Here is a 10,522-nt window from a genome sequence, read left to right on the forward strand (position 1 = left end):
TGCCGCGTTGTCTACAGTAGCCAAGATGTGGAAGCAACCCAAGGGCTCACTGACAAATGAATGGATAAAGAAGAGGTGGTACATACACACACGCATGCATGCCTACACGCACACACATGCCTACACGCGCACACACATGCCTACGTGCATGCACACACGCATACATGCACACACGCATGCCCACACGCACACACATGCCTACACGCGCACACACATGCCTCCATGCATGCACACACACGTGCATGCCTACATGCACGCATGCACGCACATGCATACACACAATGGAGTACTATTCACCCATAACAAAGGTTGGAATCTTGCATTTGTGACATCATGGATGAACCTAGACTGTATTATGCTAAGCGAAATAAGTCAGAGAAAGACAAATACCATATCATTTCACTATTTGTGGAATGTAAAAAAACAAACAAATGGAAAAAGCGCCTTAGGAATACGGGAAGGCATTAGAAAATGGGTAAGGTGGAAAACGCCACAGAAAAGCCTTCCCTTAGGGCAGGGATCGTGTCGTTCAGGTCCCCTCTGTCCCCTCCTCGTGCCGTGTGTCTAGGGCAAGTGAGGGTGCGCTCGCGGAGACTGTAGAGATGTTCCCTCACATTAAAACATTTCATTGCAGGGGTGCCTGGGCGGCTTAGTCGGTTGAGCATCTGACTTGATCTTGGCTCAGGTCATGGTCTCACAGTTCATGAGTTCAAGCCCTGCATTGCGTTTAGCACTGACAGTGCGGAGCCTGCCTGGGATTCTCTCCCTCTCTCTCCACCCCTCCGCCACTCTCTCTCTCTCTCTGTCTCTCTGTCTAAATAAATAAACTTTAAAAAAAAGAATTAAGAAAATTTCATTCCAAAAACCAAAGTGTTTAATCTACACCAATTCTAGTCATTCATAATCTGTCATTTTAGTACTTTCGTGAGGAGAAAATAGTGGAGCCAAGAGCCTCACCTTCAAACTGGGTGAGAAACAGTATTATATAATATTCACAGACAGCGCAACATCTGCTCGTTCTAAACATTATCTGACCCAGTTGCAAAATAAAAGAATGTGTGTAATATGTTACTCAAAAAAAATAAAATTAAAAAAATAAATAACTTGCAGGTACTGTTAAATAAATAAATGAAATTTTAAAAAGCACTTTGTTTTCCAATCTATAAAGAAAGCTACTGCTAGATTATATTTTTGTTGTTGATGAAACAGGTCTCTTTTATATATTAATTTTTTAAGTTTTATTTATTGGGGTGCCTGGGTGGCTTAGTCAGTTGAGCATTTGACTTCAGCTCGGGTCATGATTTTATGGTTTGTGAGTTTGAGCCCCACACCAGGCTCACTGCTGTCAGCAAAGAGCCCACTCTGAATCCCCTGTCCCCCTCTCTCTGCTCCTATTCCCCCCTCAAAAATAAACATTTCCAAAAAAATAAAGTGTTTAAAATTAAAAATTTTAAAATTTTAAAGTTAAGTAATCTCTATACCCAATGTGGGTCTTAAACTCACAACCCCAAGACCAACAGTCGCATGCTCTCCTGAGTGAGCCAGCCAGGAGCCCCCAGACTGGTCTCTTTTAGAAGTGAACATCTTTGGGGCCCCTGGGTGGCTCATTGGTTAAGCATCCGACTTTGGCTCAGGTCATGATCTCGCAGTTTGCGGGTTCGAGCCCCATGTCGGGCTCTGTAACCCCTATAGCCTGCTTCAGATTCTGTCTCCCTCACTCTCTGCCCCTTCCTGACTCATGCTCTGTCTCTCTCTCTCTCTCTCTCAAAAATAAATAAACATTAAAAAAAAAAGAAGTGAACATCTTCAAGGGTCAACATATCCAAGAAGGAAGCAGAAGGCTAAAAGCTGAGGCTGCGAAGGAAGGAAGGCCCAGCTGGGGTTTCAGATGTGAATGCCAGAGGGGAAATGACCCCCGGAGTCGCGTTTTCAGTGTCATTTTTGTTTTTAGTGGGGTCTGTTTACAAAGTTCCAAGATGCAAAACACAGATCTATTAAAGGACTTGTATTCAGAACATGTAAACATCTCATAACTCAGGAAGACGACAAACAGCCCAATAAAAAGTGGGGGGAAAGATGAGAAGAGATGCTTCAGCAGAGACGCGGATGCATGGAAGCACCTGAAAAGATCATCATCATCATACGACAGCGTCACCCACACGCCTGCTGCAAAGGCTAACACGGGCCAGGCAGACAATGTCAAGTGCTGGTGAGGAGGCAGAGCCCCCAGAGCCCTCCGACGCCATTGGTGGGAATGCAGAGTGGTTCGGCCCGTTTGGAAACCGGGTCAGTACTTTCTTATGAAATTTGATGTCAGCACACACACACTCACACTCTCTCTCTCACACACACCCCTTATCCTTGAGAAATGAAAACACAAGTGCATACAAAAACGTGTAGGTCGATATTCATAGTAACTTAAGTCATGATAACCCCTCACGTGAAATAACCCAGCCTCCCTTTGATGGCGAATGTGGTAGATCTACACAGTGGAGTAGAACTTCAGCCATTCAAGGGAACAAAGTGACAGAGGAAAATGGATACATCTAGAAACAGCATTAGCTAAGTGAAGGAGGCAGACACGAAACGCTGCTTCTTGTGTGCTTCCATTCATAGCACGTTCTGGAACGCTACAGACAGAAATATCATAGGAACAGAAGTTAGATCAGTGTGAGGGGGACTGACGAGGTGGGAGGGAGCTTCTCAGGGTGGGAGGTAGTCAGAAGTGTGCTGACGTGGCTATTCACAGTCTCCCAAACCCTTCAAACTACACGCTTCTAAAGGCACATGTTTATTGTATATGAATTATGCCTCAGCAGCCCCAGCCTCTTAAAAACGTTCCGTAGATTTGGGGTAGTTGGTGTCTTACCCTCTCTTCTCTGAAAGCCCTAGTATTTTTCGTGAATGTGTTTACAGAAAGCAAGGGGTCAAAGGAGCATAGAGATTTAATTACAGCAAAACAATCTCCGTTATGATTACATTTTCTTTCCTCTATAATTTTTTTTTGGTTCTTCTGGGAGTTACTATGTCTCGTTCTCTCAAGTCTGCTGTGCGGCTGTGATCCCGGGGCATCCCTGCCCCTCTCTTGCACAGAATATCTGTTTCCTAAACCCTTTACCATCCTTTTTGGAGTGTACACCTTCTTTATGGCAAAGTGCATCCTCCTGGAGCTACTTAAGAGAGGGTGCACGTGAGGAAACATTCTGAGGTCTTGCATTCTGAGTCTTTTTTCTTTTATTTTTCACGTTTTCTTTATTTTTGAGAGAAAGAGGGATGGAGGAGGGGCAGAGAGAGAGGGAGACACAGAATCCAAAACAGGCTCCAGGCCCTGAGCTGTCAGCACAGAGCCCGACGTGGGGCTCGAACTCACAAAGTGTGAGATCACGACCTGAGCTGAAACTGGATGCTCAACTGACTGGGCCCCCCAGGCGCCCCTGAATCTTTTTCCTATTCTCACAATTGACTGGTGGTTTGGCTGGGCATCAAACTCCGGGTTGGAAATCACCAACTATCAGAATTTTTAAAGCACTGATTCTACGTCCATCTCGCTTCCGGGGATGCTACGGAAGCGATTCAGCTGCCTCAGCCTCCAAACACCACCTGCTTCTTCCGTTAGAAGCTTTTCGTGTGTTACACGTATCCCTGTTGACCTGACATTTCCAGGTCAAGTGCTCCGAGGTGGATTTTCGCATGTTAACTGTGCTGGTAACCGGCGGGGGTCTTTCATCGGGTATCTATATCCATTGGTTTGTGGAGATTTTCTTAAACTTTGATAATTTCATTTCTTCTTTTTTCTGCTTGCGTAATTCCTGACATTCACACCTTGGACCTCCTGGTTTGGTCTTTTAATTTTCTCCTCCTTTCTCTCCTCCTGGGAGACTTCTTCGGAGTCGTGAAATGCTGATCCCAAGACCATCTCATCCGGTTTCGTGGCTTTAAATGTTATCTGTGCGTTCACGACTCCCACGGTTACATCTTCGGCCTGGACCTCTGGCCCCAACTCCGCGTTTCTTTCTCTGCTTTCTCAGAATCTCGGCTTCCATATCTATCAGGCATCTCAGCTATATCTGGCCAAAACGGAACCAAGGGTTTTGTAACTTCCTGGGGTAGGCTGAGTCACAGCCCCTCAAAAAGATAACCACATCCTGATCCCCCAAACCTCCAAGGTGGCTGTTACCTTACATGGCTGCCGGCTCTCGGGTGAGGAGGCAGCCCCGGCTCAGCCAGGTGCATCCTAAGTGCCATCACAAGGGTCCTTCTAGGACGGAAGGGCTCAGAGGCGGGCGAGGGGGATGACAGAGCCGACTGATGCAAGGACGGGTCCTGAGCCACAGAGCGCAGGTGGCTTCCAGAAGCTACAAAAGACAAGGACACGTATTTTCCAGAAGGAACCAGCCCTGCCGACGCCCTGGCTCTAGGCCAGCAGACCGACGTCAGGCTTCTGGCCCCCAGAACCGTCAGGGGATGGACGTGGGTTGTTTTAAACAACCGAGAATGTGGCAATTTGTTAGAGCAGCCACTGGAAACGGACACACGGCCGCCCTCAGCTCAGGGGAGGGCCCCCCGGCTTCCCAGCAGCACAGGCCAGGCCGCAGAGTCACCCCTGAATCGTCCTTCTCTGTCCCATGTCCCAGAACCCAGTCTACTCGGACACCCTTTCAGCCGCACCTTCAGCCCATCCCCAGCATCTCCCGGTCCCGCCGCGGTCCCTGCTGCCACCCCAGGCCACCGTGGCGTCGCCCCCGCCCCCCAGAGCGCTACAAAAGCCTCCGCACTGCCTGCTTCTGCCTTTGCTGGCCGCTCACCGCCCGCCACCCGCCCTGAGTCTGTTCCCAGCGTAGCATCTGCCACCATCCTTGCAGCATAAACACGATCCGGGCGCCCGGGCGGCTCAGTCAGTGAAGTGTCTGACTTCGGCTCAGGTCATGATCTCCCAGTTTGTGGGTTCGAGCCCCGCGTATGGCTCTGTGCTGACAGTGCTGGGCTCGCTTGGGGCTCTCTCTCCCTCTCTCTGCCCCTCCCCCCTTGTGCTCACTTGCCTGGGCGCATGCTCTCTCTCTCTCTCAAAATTAACATTTAGAAAATTAATAAACATTAGAAAAATTTAGAAAATTAATAAACATTTAGAAACATTTAGAAAATTAATGTGATTATTGCAGTCCCTCTATGGCCTACAGGGTTGACACAAATGCCACCTCCCCTCCCCTCCCCTTCTCCCCAGCAATTCTCCCCCTTGCTTACGCTAATCCAGCCTCACTGGCGGCCCTGCTCAATTGTGCCCACCACATTCCTGCCCCAGGGCCTTTGCACTCACCTCCCCTGTGCCTCGGAAGTCCTTCTCTCAGATTCCACATGACCAGGGCTGACCACATAGTTTGTGGGGCCCATTGCAGAATGAAAACGTGGGACTCGACATCCAGATGAATGAAATGAAAAAAGCCTGTTATTAGATGCACTAAAACATAAAATGCTTTTCTTCTTCCACAGTTTCTCTCTTGACCTGTCATGTTGTGTTGTTGTTGTCATTTAATACTGCACTCCCTCCTGCTGCACAAGGTGCTTGCCGCCAACGTGCAGACCCTGACATGCGGCCGGGGCCTCCCCCCCCCCCCACGCACAAGCCCCAGGCTGCTGAGTGACTGCTAATCGCGGTGTCAGGAAGGCAATCTTCTCTTCCCCCTGGTGACCCCAAGGTGTTGCAAGCTCTGGGCAGGAAGCGCCCGGTACCAGGACTGGAAACGGGGGGCGGCGGGGGGGAGGCCTGCCTCTGCCGAATCATCTACAGACTTGCCATGTGGCTGGCAGCCCGGGGCAGAGACAGCCCCCTCCGCACCCACCCTGAGAGCCGTGACGCGTGTGTGTCTGTCCCTGTCCCTCCCTGTGCGCATGCCCAGGTCGCCACTGGGGGCGGGGGTGGCAGAGGGCCCAGGCTGCTGTGCGTGTGCGGGTGCGACGGCGTCTGCGAGGCCGGCCAGCTGGGGGGCGGGGGAGGGGGGTGAGGCAGGCGGACGCCGGGAGGGAGATCACTCCATCGTCCCATCCACGTCCCTCGGGAAACACGACTTCAAAGTTAACATTATTAAGAGTTTCAAGAGTTTGAGTGAACGAGTAAGTGAACGAGTGAGCGAGTGAATGGGCTTTCTTCCCCTGGCCTGTCTCCGCAGCCCTGCTGCCTCTCACGTGCCCAGGCGGCTCCGACCCGCTGCGGGCTGCGGGCTTGCTGCGGCCCCTCAGTGCGGTGGCCCCCGCTCAGTCGGCCTGGCTCCCCCAGCTCCCTCGCCCTGTGGCCCAAGCTCCTTTGCAGGCACCGGCTTGGTAAAACCGTGCAGCTCAAAGGAAACTGCTACAATCCTCACTCCCACTTTTCAGGTGCGTGAACAGAATCAGGATGAGATTTAGGATGAGAAACTTGCCTGAGGCCACACGGCTGCTAGGTATGGGCTGGGCACTTGAACCTGAGGGGGACAGGCCACACTTAGCAGTGAGCAGCTCCAGCCACTTAGACCCCAAAGGCTCAGATTTGCGCCGCAGGCCTCGGCAGAGGGGCCAGGACTTGCACCAGGCCAGAGAGGGACACGGAGCGGGGCTCCAGCGCGGGCCTGCGTTCAGAACTCCGCCTGGTGGAAGCCTTCCCTGCGCCTCCTCCACGTCCTGCTCTCCCCAAAGGCAGGGGACTTGCCCGGTGACTCCGGGGACATTGTTCTGTGACCTGCTGCATCCTTCTTAACTCCTGGGCTCCCTGGCTGTGAGCTCCCCGGGGGAGCTGTGTTTGTTTGTTTGTTTGTTTGTTGAGAGAGAGGGAACGGAGGAGAAGCAGAGAGAGAGAGAGAGAGAGAGAGAGGGAGAGAAAGAATCCCAAGCAGGCTTCACACTGTCAGCGCAGAGCTCAACACGGGGCTCGAACCCACAAACTCTGAGGTCATCACCTGAGCAAAATCAAGAGTCAGACGCTTAACAGACTGAACCCCCCAGGAGGACCCCCCCTGCAAGGGTGCTTTTACACACATCATCCTTCGTCCTTACCGCAGCTCCCTAGAAAGCGAACACTGCTAGCATCCCCATTTGAAAGATGAGAAAACTGAGGCCCAGAGGTTTGATAATAACTTGCTGCCCAAGGTGACAGGGCAGGAGTGGGCCCGGAGCGCCTGCTGCCTCGGGCTCGGTTCCAGGTGCCCCCACACCTGCCGGCAGCAGTGACAGGCCGGGGCCCAGCTGACTGGAGTGCCAGGCGGTGCCAGGTGGGAGGCGGGGCGGGAGGATGGCAGTCACGCCCGGGCCTGCAGGCTCTGGCTCGGGGCCTGTTGGCCCTGAAAACCCTCCATCTGGTTCGTCGGCAGACGCAGACCTCACATGTCAGCGGGCCGTGCATCTCCTCTCCGGGCGAGCTGCGGGGAGAGGCGATGGGTGGGCTTCTCCACGGCACCCCCGGGAGCAGGGCCCCTGTTCCCTAACCCCCGCCCCCGCCTTCCCTGCTGTGCCCACCCGGCCTGAAGCCAGTCCCTGCTGTGACAGTGCTGCCCTGGGCGCCTGGCTTTGCAGGCCCACAAAAGCGCGGTGCATTGTGGGAGGTGGTGCCCATCTGGGCTCCCGGGTGCTCCTGTCAGAGTCCGACACGGAAGTGATCTGCCTGTAACCTGGGCGGGGGCGGGGGGGGGAGGTCCCATGTGCAGAAGGAAGCCTGTGGCCCTACTCCCTCGTCACTCCCTGCCTCCTTCGCTGCTGTCACCTGAACCCAGGGTGACCTTGCTTCCTCCTCTGGTTAGAGTCCAACTCCGTCTTCAGGATTAGCCCGAGGCTCCCTCCTCCAGGAAGCGCTTCCTCACCCGCCCACCTCTCAGCGGCTCCACCGCCAGGCCTTTATCTTACTAAGTCCTTGCCGGAACCAGACACAGCCTCCGGGCCTCAGCTCTGCCCCCCCCCCCCCCAACTCGGGACAGGAGGGAGGGGGCAGTGTGGGCTGAGCTCCGTATCCTGGGGACTCACCCTGGGCTTCCCCACAAGGGCTGCCCCGAGGCTCTGGCCGGATGCCCGGCACCCTGTGCACCCTGGCCGCCGGGCTGCACCCCCACCCCTCGCCACACGGCTACTCTATCGTGAGGCGCAGGTGTGTGCCAACCGAGGGCCGCGAGTCGGGCCTTGTAACTCCACACACTTCGTGCCGACTCGTAGTTCCAGGAGGCTGCCGCTGCCCCAGCTTACCCGGTCTGCAAGCCGGTAAGCAAAGGCCGGGGCTGGGCTGGGCAGGGCGGCCTAGAGATGGGGTGCGCGTGCGTGTCTGAGTGTGTGTGGTGTGTGGTATGTGTGTGGGTGTGTGTGGGGGGGGTGAGGGAGTGTGGGGGTGGGTTGTGTCTATGGGGAGGTGTGGGTGTGGGAAGCTCGGGTTCTGCCTCATTTCAGCCTTCAAAGGCCAAGTCTCCCCACCAAACTCCTTCTTCCCTCTTCTGTCCCCACTGACATGTGCCACCGTCTGAGTAACGTCTGTCCTTCTACTGTGTCTGCACCCCTCTGTCTGTCTGTGACCCCGTCGGTCTGCAAGGCCTGGCACCGCAGTGTGTGGGGCGGGGGTGAGGGTGAAGAAGGATCTCGGTGTCTTCTGTCCCCCTCACACGTTACGGATGGGCGAGCCGAGGCCCAGGGAGGCTGGCGGGGGGGAGGGGTTGGGTGGCCCCACGATGCACCGAGAAGTGGCGGCGTTGGGAGGCCGCAGCCAAACCGGGGACCTTAAACTAGGTCTTCGGTTTGATCTCAGGTGGGGATCTGGGTTCCGGAAGGCTCCGAGAGCTGCAGTTACAGGTCGATTTCAGGCCAGCAAACGAGGCATCCTGGGGACACAGCTGTGTGTCATCTGTGCCTGCCCGCACTGGAGCTCAGGTGTCTCGTTAGCAGCCCGAGTGCCCAGAATGGGGCGAGAGGGAAGCCAACCTCCACAGAGGGCTTCTGGGAAGCTGCACCGGTTCTGCCGGGTCTCCAAGGAGAGGGCCGGGGCCCCAGAGACCCATGGTAGTATGAGCCATCCCCAGGTACCCCGGGGTGAGTGCCACAGGCTCTGCTTTCCCCAGCCCCAGCCCCCAGTCCGCAGGTCCCCAGGCCCTATGCCCCCAGGCCCCAGCCCCCAGGCCCCCATTGCCCCTAGGCCCCCATTGCCCCTCTTCACAGACGGCAGTGTCATTCACTGGGCTTCCTTTCCCCAATCCCACCTTCTATGGGTTCACACAGCAGCTTGCTGAAACCCAGATCTGATTAGGCCACACTGAAGCCCTCTGGTTCCCAACTGCCTGTGGAATAAAGTCCCGCTTTCCACGGCATTCAAGGCCCTCCATCTATCTCTACCAATGTCTGGAATGCCCTCGAGAGAGAACAGGGTGTTTCCCAGGTAGGCGGGGCCGCGCTGAGCCTTGACCGGATGTGGGCTGGCCAGTGCTCTGAGCTGCGGGGCGGGGCGCGGCTTTCCTGGTCCCGAGCCTGCGTGTGTGAGGTCACCTGTGGGGCGTGTGGGCGTGGGTGTGCCCAGCGAGCGCGTTGGGCCTCGTGCTGCACAGGCCACATCCGGGCACTGCTTTTCTTCCAGCTGTCTCTTAGCAACCAGAGGTCCTGAGGCCCCCACCTTCCAATCCCCCCCTCCTCCCCAGGCCTGGGCCTCGGGCGACTTGGCAGGATCCAGGTGGCCGTGGTCAGAACAGTATGTGGGGCACAGAACTGGGCCTCTGGCCGCACGGATGGAATCACGGCCCGGCTTAACCCCCTGCTCCGAATTGCAGGGGCCACGCGCCTGACTGGCCCTTCTTCCCCTGCCCTGCCCCAGGGCCCGGCCAGCTCTGAAGCCCGGACCCTGCCCGGTAGCTCGGGGACGGAACCCTCTGAGAGCAGTTCCGCCCAGCAGGGTCCCCCCCTCTGTTACTGTCCTTGTGCGCCAGGCCTGTGGGGCCCCTCAGGGCTGTGAACGTGTTCCGGGCCCGGCTCTCTGGCCTGAGGTCTGCCCTCGCTGCCTGTTGCTGCCCAACGGGACCAAGCACCTTATCCAGTGCCAGTCGCTGGCTGTGACCCCCTGTCCACGGGCCCTGGCACCATCCACCCTGGGCACGGCCTCTGGCCACTGGCTGGTCAGGTGGAATCACCCATTAATGGAGTAATAAGCCCCTGGCGTGTGCAGGTCCCCTGTGGCAGCCCCTGTGACGTCTGTGGCTGTGTTCTTGTCCCATATCGCCCGCCCTCCAGGGACGGTGCTTCCTGTCCCCAGGTGAGGGCATCCAGGTGACGGTACCAGGTGAAGGCATCGAGAAGGTACCAGGTGAGGTGCCAGGTGAGGTACCAGGAGAAGGTACCAGGCGAGGTACCAGGTGAGGTACCAGGAGAAGGTGCCAGGAGAAGGTACCAGGAGAGGTACCAGGTGAGGTACCAGGAGAAGGTACCAGGTGAGGTACCAGGTGAGGTACCAGGTGAGGTACCAGGTGAGGTGCCAGGTGAGGTACCAGGAGAAGGTACCAGGTGAGGTACCAGGTGAGGTACCAGGTGAGGTACCAGG

The sequence above is a fragment of the Hyaena hyaena genome, unplaced genomic scaffold, assembly GCF_003009895.1.
Source record: "Hyaena hyaena isolate Hyena2069 unplaced genomic scaffold, ASM300989v1 scaffold_546, whole genome shotgun sequence".
Lineage (NCBI taxonomy): Eukaryota > Metazoa > Chordata > Mammalia > Carnivora > Hyaenidae > Hyaena > Hyaena hyaena.